Source organism: Nicrophorus vespilloides, unplaced genomic scaffold (genome assembly GCF_001412225.1).
Source record: "Nicrophorus vespilloides isolate i.1.1-1 unplaced genomic scaffold, Nicve_v1.0, whole genome shotgun sequence".
In the NCBI taxonomy this organism is placed as follows: Eukaryota; Metazoa; Arthropoda; class Insecta; order Coleoptera; family Silphidae; genus Nicrophorus; species Nicrophorus vespilloides.
Window position 1 is genome coordinate 85,375 of NW_017096474.1, and position 14,116 is coordinate 99,490.

Below are 14,116 nucleotides of genomic sequence, written 5' to 3' on the forward strand. Positions count from 1 at the left end.
CCGTTTATAGATCATCATCCTATTGTTGTCCATTATGACCATCAGTTTATTGACTCTTGTAAGGCATTTTAATATTCGGCGCTGCGTCCCTTCGGGATATATTAATTGAAAATGATAATGCGCATTATTCTGGCGAACAATGGCTCTTAATAAATGAGTACCGCTGATTGCGTTCCACGACATTGTTGTCCCCCCAAAATGGAATTATTATCATAACATTATTACGCAATTTTCCGCAGCCACGGCTTTATTAGCATGTCAGCCAGCGCAGGAATGGAGGAGGACAAGCACAAAAGGGAGCTTCCGAAGCGACAGCTCAACTTTAATTTCCTTCCCTTTATTTATTTACTCTTAAATATTTTTATTTGCATTTTTGTTTATTTACTTATTTAGTTGGTACTTATGCGATTTTGTTGCTGCAGTTGAACTTTCTTTATTCTAGTTTCTTATTTTTTTGTCTCAACGTCTCTTTCTCAGTGTTCAGGGGGGTTTGGTGGATGTGAACTTAAATCCCCGCCAACAAATGCGTCTTTCCGTCTTTTCTTTTGGCGCACGGGGTGAAACTTTCGCGGCACAATGGGACCGGTTTGCCATCGAGGATGAGGCAAGGAAACCGAAGAAGAAGAAAAAAAATACACATATATATATACAAGGTCCGCCATTTTAACGAGCGTTCTTTATAAACACAAAGAGAGAAAGAAAAAAATGCAAGTGCACAAAGCGAACTACTCGATTTATTTGTAAAAATAGCCCAATCGTCTGTGCGAGACCGAAAGGGCCACCAACAAAAAAAAAATGGTACAATACGTTCAAGCGACAGAGACTGTACTGTAAAGCATTGTTGCTGTAGGAGAATTTCAGGAGAGGAAAAAGTCCTCCAGCTAAATATAAGCAACTGAACGGTGATTTCTTTGCTATCTTACCACTTTTGTTCGTCTCAATCCAGACACTTTTCCTGATAGCAGCGAAACTTCGGTCAACCCCGACGATCGAGAAGGGTGCAAACAGAAAAAAAAAAGAACAGTAATTGGCACCTTCCCTCGGTTGTGTAACAGAACATAACAATTAACTCATCGAGCCGTAATTTCTGTTCGGCGTGCAACCCTTTGTGACGCCTTCCAATTGCGGCAGAGCTTCTCGTGCAGCGACACATTTCAGATCCTCGTTAAGACATCTCCCCCAACCAACACCTAATACCTGCCGGGATGAAGCTCTTCTTACTCCACCTATGTTCTCTATCCGGTAGAGTTACTCAAGCGGCTAACCAACACCAACAGCTTATTTTAGCTGATACTCTAAAGAAGTACAGGTGCAGTCAGCTTAATTGGTCCGTTTCTACATGATCCAATGTGTATAACTGTTTTACTTTCCTTGCTTATTTGTGTATGCATACAATTACTCATGATATAAACAAAACATTTTTTTTAAACTACACAAATACTTCGCATAGTACGGCTATCTTGTTTGTATCACTGAAGCATGAAATGTAAATATTAGTAGGAAAGTATATATTTCGACTGGTAGGTAATATTTATACACTTTGAATGAAAATGAAGTTATTTTAGTTCCAAGTTGGCAGGAATTGCATTAAATGTTATTTGTTTTTGAAAAAAAAAAAATATATATGGAAAGGAAGAAGTTGCAATTATTAGTTCTGGAGATGGGAACGATTGGATTGCTGCTTGAGTCTGTATCGTAAGGCAATAACGTGCGACTTCCTTCGCATCCGCCGGCGGCGCTAACAAGGTTATCTTAGGCGGAAGCAATTATTGGCATTTTTGCCGGGGATTCCCCGTGTCATTTCCACCTAGGTCGTGTTCGGGGCGACAGATGTAACGGCATTATTTCGCACACAACCGCGTGCCAGCATCCGGCATCCGGTTTCCCGATATATCAGATGATGAAAAGGTGCCGTTATTTCATCCCCATCCCTATTTATCTATATATATTTTTGTTCCCCAGTTATCATTATTATTGTTGCTCGTTCCACGACGTGTGTAATAATCAGAATGCGTCCCGACGCTTCCCGGCGCACGACGCGAAAACAATCAACTTTTATAATGAAAACGACATCGGCTGAAAATTTATAGTATTTACACCCATCCACGTTTGCATTTCTCCCGCCGCGTTTTGTTGTGGATCCCTGTGAGTTATTCGCCCCCTTCGTGCTGCTGGATGTCCGCGTCTGTTATTTTTTTGTTTTGTTTTTTGCTTCTCTGCATTTGTTTGTAAGGTTATTTATTTCTCGTCGTTCGACAATAATTTCTGTTTCCATTTTGTTGGGGGCCCACACATAAACAGTTCGGTATTTCTGTAATTGTGTAGAAATGCGCGATCACAATGATCCGACAGATGCTGTAAAAGCCGGGCCAGGCGACGTGGCCAACTTATTGATTGCCAGTAATCAGAGTGTATAAATATATCATCTCACCAGTTTGGCTCCTCTCCAAGTTTCCCTCTTCAACGTGATCAAATTTTCAACATTTGTAATGTCGCAGGCCCGTCCATAGGAATCCATATATGTTAATACGGTGATGGTGAAGGGAAAGGAGGAAATGAGGAAAGGGTTTCGGTTTCGGAGGACCACTACGAGTTTACATCAAATATTTGGCATGGCCATTGACTTTTATGCGACGGAAATCGGAAGAAAACAGACACCGAAACTCGGCCAACTCAAAAACTACTATTTCTCTCGAAGGCATGATCAACGGTGGTGATAAGTTTAGCACAATTTTCCAACAAATCTTCTTGAGATCGCGTAAGCCCACATCAATTACACTTCTATTCCTGGAAACAACTGGCCAAGCCATTCGAGTATCCCATCACCATTACTAACCGATGCGCACTTTTCTATATGAATCTATCATTCAATACGGTGCCACAATGCACCACTATCCAAATCAATGATCAAAACCGTATATTTTAAACCAATTAATCGCTTTGATACACCCATTGTTAAGTTTATGCATCCAGGTTTGTTACAATACTCTTTCAATACCGCATGTAATTAATTCGAATACCAATTAATTCAACGTACTTAAATGGACAATTACCACGTGAAAATGGATTATGTACTTTACAAAATACAATCCCAAATAGTATTAATTTGCGGTTATTTTATACACCTTTAATTAAGAGAACTTGTATATAATATAATTTTAAAGTGTTAATCTAATCCACTAATTAACAAATTAACCTATATAAAATACAACTTCAATCAGAAATGCAATTAAAACTTGAATATTGCATATTCCTTACCAATTTTTAATATTTATCGCGTTTTCCCTACGAAAAAAAAAAATCCCGGGAAAAAAATCGATAAATTTCGTATACACTAAATCGAAAATAAAAATAACATTAAAAACAAATATTTTAATTACCTTTTCATTATAGTAACTACAATTGTTTTTTTCCAAACGAATTCTTCAGTTTCATCTATTACTTAAGTTGAAACTTGTTTCTGTTCTAGAAATTTTAATATTTATCGCGTTTTCCCGACGAAAAAAAAATCCCGGGAAAAGATCGATAAATTTCGTATACACTAAATCGTAAATAAAAATCTCTTAAAAATAACATTGAAAACAAATATTTTAATTACATTTTTCATTATAGTAACTACAATTGTTGTTTCTCAATAATATGAATCTGTTTATACTAGAGGATTGATTTATTGCTCTAGAATTTTTAATATTTATCCCGTTTTCCCGGGAAAAAAAAATCATAATCATAGGATAAAATCCAACAAATTCTAATACACTTGCTATTTTCAATAGCACTACTTGAAACCGTACTAACCGAGAACTTTAATAAAAAGATTTAATAAAATATATAATTTTTGTAGTGGGAGTTATGTAGTTAACAAAATAATAACATAAATGATATTGATTTCAGTTTTGTTAATTATATCTTCAATTAATTTTGTGGTCAGTTTGTCATAGACAATTGTAAATTTTGGTTTGATGTGTTTAATCCTTTCGAGTAATATATCCCTAATTAATTAGCAAACCATTTAATATTTTAATTGATTTGTAATCTTTAATACGAGCTTATAATTTGCAACAATTCAAACAATGCAACTCATGATCCTATTAAGTACTCAATGAACATTATGTAATAATACAAATGTGTAAATCTTAATATTTTCCCGATTTCCCGAAAAACAAATCCATATAAAAAATTCCCGAGAAAACATCGAAAAATTTCTAATAGACTTGCTATTCTAAAGCTACTACCATACATAAATAATGTTTAAAGTTATATAATCTTTTAAATTTTGAGCTACGCGAAAAAGTGCGCTTCAACAAATATTGCGTCTCTTAAAAGTAAGTTTTTCCTTGCTGATGCCAACAATACTGGACGTGTTTTAAGTTTTTGAATACCCTCGGTCATGTATAGCAATGTTTGTTATTATAATTACATTGCTTTACGTATCCGAGTGTTTTCTTAAGCAAAACCAACATTAATTATACCAAAAACTTATGAATATTTTTTTTCTTTGCAATTTTTAACGCAATATATAACGAAACAACGTTAAACGAAGTAACATTGACTTCTATAATAGTAAATAGGTAAATTTAAAGCTTTTTTTTATCGAATAAAATAATAAAATAACAAAATATAATGAATTTCCATAAAATTATAAACTATTTTTTTCTAAATTAATATATTTTTTTTTCAGTGCGGAAATCTAATCTACTTCTGGAACACTATACGAAACCGGAAGTAAACGCTCAAGTCGATAAGGTAAAAAATATTATTACTAAATTATAACTTTAAAATTATATTTCAATTTAAATATAAATTCTAGACTTAAGAAAATCAGATTTTTTTTATAAATATTGACTAACACGATTAATTAGTTTTGTGCTATTTTAAAATGGTTTTATTCCATACTCCAGATCCATATGGACAATCGTTGCACCCTCAGTATTTATATGTAAATTAATTAGTAACTAAGCTATTAATAAATGTGAATAAGTATACTTTAAAGCAATAGAATTATCATGTTATATAAGATTCGTCCGTGTTATTTGGGATAACTTGGAGAACTCAAGTATTGTATTATTATTATATAACCCAATTATTATTCGAAACTCCGTGTAATTCAAGTATCGTGCTATTTTAGACAAGTTGTAATTCAAGTACCGTGTTATTTGAATTTGTTTTTATTTTGCTGAATTAAAATTTAGTTTCAAAATTTTTAAACCGTACTATATGGAAGCCGCACTATGAGAGGTATTGCTGTGCCTATTTTATGATAAATGAATGTAAAGATTATGATTTTGTTTATATACAAGTAAATTTAATAGGTAGCAACTGTGATTTCAATATTTCCATTATTTCGACAATAGAAATTGAAGTAATTGTGTTTCTGTAATGATTAATATAGTATGTATATACATCGGTATAGGATCTTCATTGTGCTGCATTTGTATTAACAGCGGTATTGAATACTGTTTTTCTAGCAAAGCAGTGCGCAGACATTTGTAATATTCAAATCACTGATCAAAACAGTGTACTTTAAGCAAACTAATCTGCTTGTGTAAATGCGAACATATAATATTGTTGAATCTATTGATGATTAATCTAAATTATGTCGACTAGAATCCGTGCATAAGTAAATCACATAAACACGCTCAACTACATTATGTGTAAGTGTATTCGAGATCTACGGCATTAAACCAATTCAGCACCCCATGAAACAATTAGTTCCAAAATTATATTTCTTTCATTTAGATTTTATAAATTTCATAAATCGAAGTAGTAAATGAGTAATGCAGACTTGATCAACTCGCGGCCCAGCAAAAAAGGATAATGAGAAGTAATAAAAAAAAAGATACTTAATAACAGGTGACATATTTATTTGTTGCTACAACAATTTTGTTAAACTCGCCCACGGGCCACATGCGGCCCAGCTAAGTATAGACACAGATCTTTAATTACAGGCGAAAGCAGGTTTGTCCAACTTCCGGCCAAACAGCACTATAAAAAGGTACTGGTGGAGCCATCTCTAAGAAAAGGTGGAGTAATGTTAATATTCCACTCCAATGTGTTAAATGGTTCAGAATTTTGTATCTTCCGGAAAAATATCTAGAAATCAAAAACATTAGAATTATTAGGGAATTACATATTCGATTTCGGTGAATGTACTGGACAGTAAAACTTACGATTAAACTTGTATGAGGAAAAGTAATCCTCCTAGTGAACGTTGAGCGTGGACAGGAACAAGATAGTCTCCATTAAACCAAAATACAAGAGAACTATGCTCAGGAAATTAAAAAAATACAAGAGAACTATGCTCAGGAAATTAAAAAAATCACAGTTCTTGAAACCTATAAATAAAAAACATTAGAATTATTAGGGAATTACATATTCGATTACGGTGAATGTACTGGACAGTAAAACTTACGATTAAACTTGTATGAGGAAAAGTAATCCTCCTAGTGAACGTTGAGCGTCGACAGGAACAAGATAGACTCCAATAAGCCAAAATACAAGAGAACTATGCTCAGGAAATTAATAGAATACAAGAGAACTATGCTCAGGAAATTAAAAAAATCAAAGTAAAACTGGTGATTAAACTTGTATGAGGAATAGTAGTCCTCCTAGTGAACGTTGAGCGTCGACAGGACAGGTAGCTCCCAGGATAGATGTAGCAATTTGCGAACGTGATGATAACCCACCTTTCTAGCAGATAGGAGAATCACCAATTAAAATACTTCAAATGTTCTTTTATATATGCTTCGTTTTACATTCCTTACTTATCTCATGGACACAAATTTACATACTATTTCATAATCGTTAAATAACCACGTCTTGTTTGCATTTGCATTTTTCCGTATTGTTAAAAAAATCAAAGTTCTTGAAACCTACAATGTCCTCGTTAGAAAAACTAAACCAAATTCAAAATGTCGGCAAGTAGAATTGGAAAGATACATAATCTGATCTTATAAGATTGTCCCAATTATTATATTACCACGTCTTTACTTGACATACAAACACAAAAGTCTGAAGGACTTGAAATTCATGGGCCACGATCGAATAAATCCTCGAAATTAATAAAATAAAAAGGACTCACCAATTAATGTCGCCTCGTCGCAGCACTTCCCAATCATGGCAGTGGTGGAAAGAACTACAAAATGCACTTGGAGCCAACTGTACAAAAATAAACTAAATTTAGCGAGAATGACAAAGCAGAATTAAGATTTCCCGTTAGAATTCATCTGAATCTTAAGATAATTACGTCTTAAAATTTAAAGCAATCACACGTGTCTGAAGGACCTCATGGTTAATGTCCTCGTTGGAAAAACTGATCTAAATTCAACATGTCGGCACGTAGAATTGGAAAGATACCACGTCTTAACATCACATGCAATTACAAAAGTCTAAAGGACCTCAAAGTGATTGGCCATGATCGAATAAAACCTCAAAATTAATAAAATAAAAAGGACTCACCAAGTATTATCGCCTCATCGCTGCACTGCCCTGTCGACTGGCGATGATCGGATGTACTACAAGCACATAAAGCCAACTGCCAAATTGATTATTTTTTTAGCGGCAAAATTCAAATTTAAAATCCAACGAATCTAGTTTGTAAATGAATCTAGTTATTCACACAATACGAAAAAAATATTAACACTGCTGAGAATATTAATAATTTGAAGAATAAATAAGATAATGTAATATTTTTTTAAAATTAACATTTTAATGTATAATATTAGAAAATCAGAATTTAATAATGATATAAATATTGTGTAATTTATTCTATATTTCATTTTCTATATAATTTATATAGACGCGTAATAAATGTTTTAACTAAATGATAAATACATTATGTATTCAAACCACAATAATGTTACAATTTGCAAACGATTTAATTATTAACATTATTTGTTTAATTGCGTGTTTTCATTTAGTTCGCAAATCGTATGTTTGTTTTATTAATTAGATATAAAATCATGCTTGCATATTAATTAGTTTTCACAAATTTTACACTGTATGCTATTGTGTTTGTAATATTAAGCTGACAGCATTTTGTATTTATTTGTGAATTTATATTATTAATTAATGTATAACGTTTGCAATATTTGTCACTGTTTTAATTTTATATTTACTTTATGTCGGAGAGTCTGGATTCAAATAAAGTGAAATCATTGTTGCAAGACTAAGCAAACACTATGTTCAACACTAGTTATCAACAAGTTTCTGTTATACAACACAGTTGAAAACTACTGATCCAAGTACAACAATGCACCTGACACCCACACCTTACCACATCCAAACTCTGACTGCTTTTGTCTTTAGACTTGTTTTCTTCGCGAACACATGGGAATATCCTAACACTAGTAAGTAACAAACGTTCACTACACGAAAGATTTCCATATATTGACTATTTTGGGAAGAACTATAGAAAATTTGTACACATTTTTTTTTTTCATTTTAGAGGAATAGATTAGACCGTATTCAAATAATACGAGATATTGGCTGAACTGATTATATCGATCATAATACTATGTGCAACTTCACAGAGTTTTTTTCAGGCAATACCTTTAAAATGGCTTTTTTCTCCAAAAAGGTTTAAAAAAAAACGAAAAAATATATTTCCTATAAAATTAAATATTGTTATAATAATATAATATTTATATAATTTGATAGTTGTTACAATAAATATTGTTATTTTTAAATCAACATTTATTTATTTGTAAAAATATTATATAGTTATACCATACGTTGTTTTTTCTAAGATTAAATTTTCTAGGTCAAGATGTCATCAACGAGTTTGGTGCTTCAAATATTGTTATTGTTAAGGAAACCACAAAAAAAGATAGGTTTACTCGTACGGTCTTATATAGATATATAGGAAAGGGACGGTAAATTCCCAAATCCTTGGGGAGGCAAAGTCCTATATCCGGCTCAGGACTTTGCGGATGTTGTTGGAATCGATATTTCTAATGGCCTGAGAAAATCAATTCGGAAAATTAGTATATGGACTGCTAATAGGGTTAAAGGTTACAGAAACCTTGCGGGGGTTGCCAACCCCTCGGGCTATGAAACCTAAAATTGCCAGTTATTCTCGACTAATGCGTGCAAAAAATGGAAGTGGCGGAGGACGATGAAGAAGTGATCATTTGCATATACTATGTATGCTTTGGAAATAGCAGACCCTGTTTGTATTTTATATCATGCGGATGTGATTTTCGCTCGCGGAACATTAAAAATGCGTTATTTTGCATAATCAAATATTTATGAAACGAAATAATTAAAAGTGATGGTATGTAAGAGAGGGTTGATGATTCCGGGTTCAGTCTGTGTGATTAAAATCGGGATGAAATTAGAAAAATTCCAATTAAAAATAATCAACATAGTGCGAAGTAAAAGTTCGACGGGATAAATATATTCCTGGTAGAGCTCCAAGCTGGATTAAATCATTGACTCTTTAATCGCGATTCCCCGGAGACTTTCCCATTCATCAATGCCTTTTGCAAATTTGCACAAATACCTCATTATTGGAACCGGGATTGAACGAGTCGCGTTCGTTGGCGGATTGCAAATTGCCACTTGGAAGCAGCAACAATGCGTTGCAACTTTATTGACATCAATTACAAGATGTCTTCATTTGTTACGCTATTCCCATCCTACACTCATGCGGTACTTTAATATTCCATAATTATGGAAATATCTATCGATAAATATGTAAGTTCACCAGAAGCATTAATTTCCAATTAAACTTATTACAAAAAAAAATGGTTTGTCCCTTTATATGATTTTTTTATAAAGACCTTCTCAGGTAGTTCTTAGTGTCCTACGGATTCAAGAATGTGCATTTTGTGTCCATTGTACTAGTAACAAATGCCACAGGTCACCTATTAAAGTACTATACACACCACACGTTCCTTAACTTTTAGAGCTGTGAAACATCAATAAAATATATTATTATATATTTTTTTTTGTTTCAATTGTAGCTTTTCTTATTTATACAGTTAAGTCTCTTTTAATGTGATTAATATATAAAAAAAATATAAATTACTTTTATATAAAAATATGTTTTTTTTTATGTTGTTGATATTATGAATGCTTTTAAATATATACATTATTTAAATATTTTAAAAGCTTTACAAATAGTAAAATGAAACATTTTATAATATCAAGTTTATTACTTGTTTATATTATAATGTTTGCATCCATGAGTGTTAATAATATGCAATTTTTTTTTGTATTTTAAAGAAAGTGAATAATTAAGTTAATGTTTCTATTCAATTACTGTATTTTGTTAAATAGTATTATAGTTAGCAGAAAGACTGTGGTCGTTAGTAGTTCCCGAAGATTCCCGGGATTGAATGTTGGTAAAATCTCGGAATTTCCCGAGAACTGAAAATTTTGATATTAATGTTTTAATTCCTTTTGCATTGTATTATCAATTTGTCGTTTTATAAGATTTGGTCTGTTTTCGTATTTTATAGTATTACAATTGTCAATATTCCGTTCCTAATAATCCAAGGATTTAAATCGTGATTCCTGGGAGCTGGGATTAAAAAAATGTTAATTTCCCGGGAGTGAATTTTTATACATTAGTATTCATTGTGGGTTGAAGAAACTACTGATAATAAAATTAGGTTATTATCCTACATAAGGAAAAAGCATGCGGAAGTTGTCATTTATATTGCATATTAGAAGAGAATGATTGTATTTCTGTTTTTCTCGAGATTTCCGGTAGCATGAGATTAAATTGGAGTCCGCGGATCTCCAGGGAGCTCGCGTTGATAAATCCGCGCCAACAAAGATATCCTTAACTATAACATCGAGAATGCTGCAGTAGTAGTAGGTATGAGCTTTTCCATTTCGGCCTTCTCTAAGAGGTCGCGGCAGTAGTTCGGAAGAAGATCCTGATAAACTTTTATCGTAATCGATTGCAGAGCACTACTTAAGGGGTGAGGCAGGAAGGGTTGTAGGGTTGCCGCGGGGGAGTTACTACCAAGGGATTCGTTAAGATAAATGGGATGAAGTTTGTGAGCAAAGCGCCATGTAGAAACGTTTATGTTGCAGGTAGAAACTACGATCCTATAACTGTGCCATTTTTAGACGTTCGCGTACATCACGATTCCACCGGGTTATTACATCAGTCTATTTATCATCCGGATTTTATTATCGCACCTGGCGAAGGAATGGGAAGAAATTCAGGATTTCGGGAGTCGCCACTTTCGATGGAAACGCGTCCGAATGCTTCGTTTACACAAAACACCTCTCGGCACTCGATAAAACTTCAGGACCCCTAGAAAAGAAATAAGGTCACCTCGGGCATGGAGAGAGAACTGAAGGGAAGAAAGAGGAAACAAATTAAGAGTTTTTTTTTGCACTTGAACAGCTGTATACTTTCTTGAAGGAAACAAGTGTTAAACTTGTTACAATCTATATGGGACTTAGATATACTTTCTGCATCTGGCGATAATCACCAACTTAACATTTTACTGCTTTGTCGATGAAATTACATGCAAACATACTAATTTTATTTCTAATGGACATTGTATATTTTACAGTAGAAATTCTCATTTTGTATCTATTAAGTTCCTCGGTTTCAAATATTTCATGGTATTTCGGATTGAATATATATAAGTACGTATATACTAAAGAGACAATACATTTGTTAACTTATTTAACTTGTCCGGTACAATTTATAAATTGTATGCTAGCTCTGCATTCCTGAGGTTAGTTTTGACTCGTGATGCCTGCAACTGCCATTCACCAGAGCACTAATCGAATGATTCCTGGTCATTGAATATACGTTCTTCTTTTCGTGACAGTTCTATTAACTTATAACATTGTTGTAATATAAGAATTCCAAGTAAGAATTTTCTTATTATTTTATATTTATTATACGAAACATTATTTTTACTAACCTATATAATTACAAACCATTGCGATGTTTGAAAACTTGATTACTTTTCATTTATTCATTTTCATGTAATTTATTTATCATAATCAATATTATTTTTATCTACATTATTATTATGTAAAGAATTCCTTACGGATTTGATTAATATTAATAGTACAACAATTTGTATGTTTACAATATAGCTTTTTCGCGGGCCGAGATCACTGATTTAGAAAATATGAAAATTTGTTGCGTATTTCTTAAGGATTTGATTATTTCATTCTCATTTATATGAGAATCTACAATTTTACACTACAGATTTTCTTGTTAGATTATTTAATATTTAATATTGTTGAAATTAAAGAGATGAACGTTTTTCTTTCATTTTATTAATTTATATGAGAGAATTATAATTTTACAATAATATTAAGAACAAATTACGTACATGGAAGTTCGAGATTATTTTATACAGTTATTCCAAGCTGAATCAAATGCCTTCTGAAAACCTATGAAAAGAACAGACGCGGATCTTCGTTCGACGTGGGATGTTTGTAAATGAGATGTACGAATCGCTAAGGGAACAAAAGTTGATTTATCACTTCAGAATAGAAATTGACAACGCTGGATTAGTCCAATATAGTTTGTTACTCATTTTTTTTTAAATTAAAATTTCAAACAGTTAACAAAATTACAATTGGATTATTCATAGTTTCAGTTATGTAAAATGTATATAGTATGTAGAGTTTAGTGAATGCGCTATGAATAGGATGTATAATTAATATCAAGTTGATAATAGGATATTGGGATATCCTTATTCCTATACGGAATGCAACAACAGAACGAGGATTTGAGCATGTTTACAAGTAATACTTGAATTGTATTGGTAAGTTATTGCGTTCTTATAACTCTAGGAATGTGGACAATAATCGGCAGAAACGGAAAGAGCCAATATCTCACAATGGCAATTGTGCATGGGAGCCTTTTGTGTAGAATCTCCATGGAACTGGACTCCATATTGGAGGAGAGTGCAGACGGGTCTTCCCCTCTTTCCATCAAGGCTAATCTAATTAAGACTAATGAGTTGGAAGTTAAAAGAAAAGTGGAGGGTTTTTACGATTGTCTGAGCGCGGACGAGAGAGTACCATTTCATAAGTCCGAGCATAAACAACCGCGGGGGAGTTAAAACTTCCTTAAAATCCCATCATAAAATCGCGCATAATCTTTTCAATGGGTTTTTTAATTAAATTTTGTGAAGAGAGGACGAGCAGCGGTAACGGCATTGTAGGCAAAGAGCGTCGCGACGCCGTTTTCGACCCACGGCAACGCAAAAACTTTTGCATCGCTTGATCAGAATTACCATGCGTACACGCCTATTTCAATTACAAGCTCGATCCGACTACTACACGTTTAGGTCTCTACTTAGTAGTCATGGCTATTGCGACCACTTGTCCATGTTGTTTATTGATACTGTATGCGAATGTCCGACCAAGTTCCGATACGGTGTTGATTTTTGTTGTTCAAAACCAGTTACATCTATTTACATGCTCTCTTTCAATGTAACTTCAGTTTACAATTTTTTTATTTTACAAATTGCATATTATGTACATTAACCAAACGTTGACTGTAAACTGAGTACAGTAACTACTGTTTTCTTGAAATACAATTTAATTTTTGTAATTCGTCAACTATACTTATTTCATTATTATTTCAGTCAGAACTTGGTTTCAATTTTTTCCTAGAGAAATAAAATATGGAAAGAAATTTAACACTTTGATGGAAATTGTGGTCAATAAAAATATATAATTAAATAGAAACAAAATAAAAGTCAAATACATGATATGAATGTTCAACTAATGCCATTGTACGTTCGTGCGGATATTTGTACGTTAATTCGATTAAATTGCTATAAATAACCATGTAAATATTATCGAACGTATGTCCACATTGACGACTTTGCGTGGATTAATTAGAATTTTAATTTAAAAATAATATATTTTTTTGTCCAATTTTTTAAATAAAATTATTTTCGTTGATGCGAATAAAAAAATATTATGATTTATTTATTCGTAACAATAGTTACGTGATTCTTTTCACTTCTTTGAACAAATTTAAAACGAATTGAAATAATAAAATATATCAAAGCATTCTCTGACACTAATGATAATTATTCGCAATAATTATATTAGTAACATATAAAAATACAACCAGATCAAATATTGTTTTCATAGGTTTTTTCTTCTTACATTC

General features: G+C 32.6%; 1 long non-coding RNA gene across 2 annotated transcripts; it reads right to left on the bottom strand.

Annotated features, from left to right (window-relative positions):
• Positions 1-5,856: 5,856 nt before the first annotated feature.
• Positions 5,857-7,531, bottom strand: LOC108557102. Of its 2 annotated transcripts, XR_001890847.1 has the most exons (5): positions 7,456-7,531; positions 7,079-7,155; positions 6,410-6,687; positions 6,168-6,332; positions 5,857-6,090 (listed from the first exon to the last, which is right to left on the bottom strand). It is a non-coding gene; the product is annotated as an uncharacterized LOC108557102 (long non-coding RNA). The 2 variants fall into 2 exon arrangements; XR_001890846.1 differs by having other exon boundaries at positions 6,168-6,687.
• Between the last annotated feature and the right edge of the window lie 6,585 nt (positions 7,532-14,116).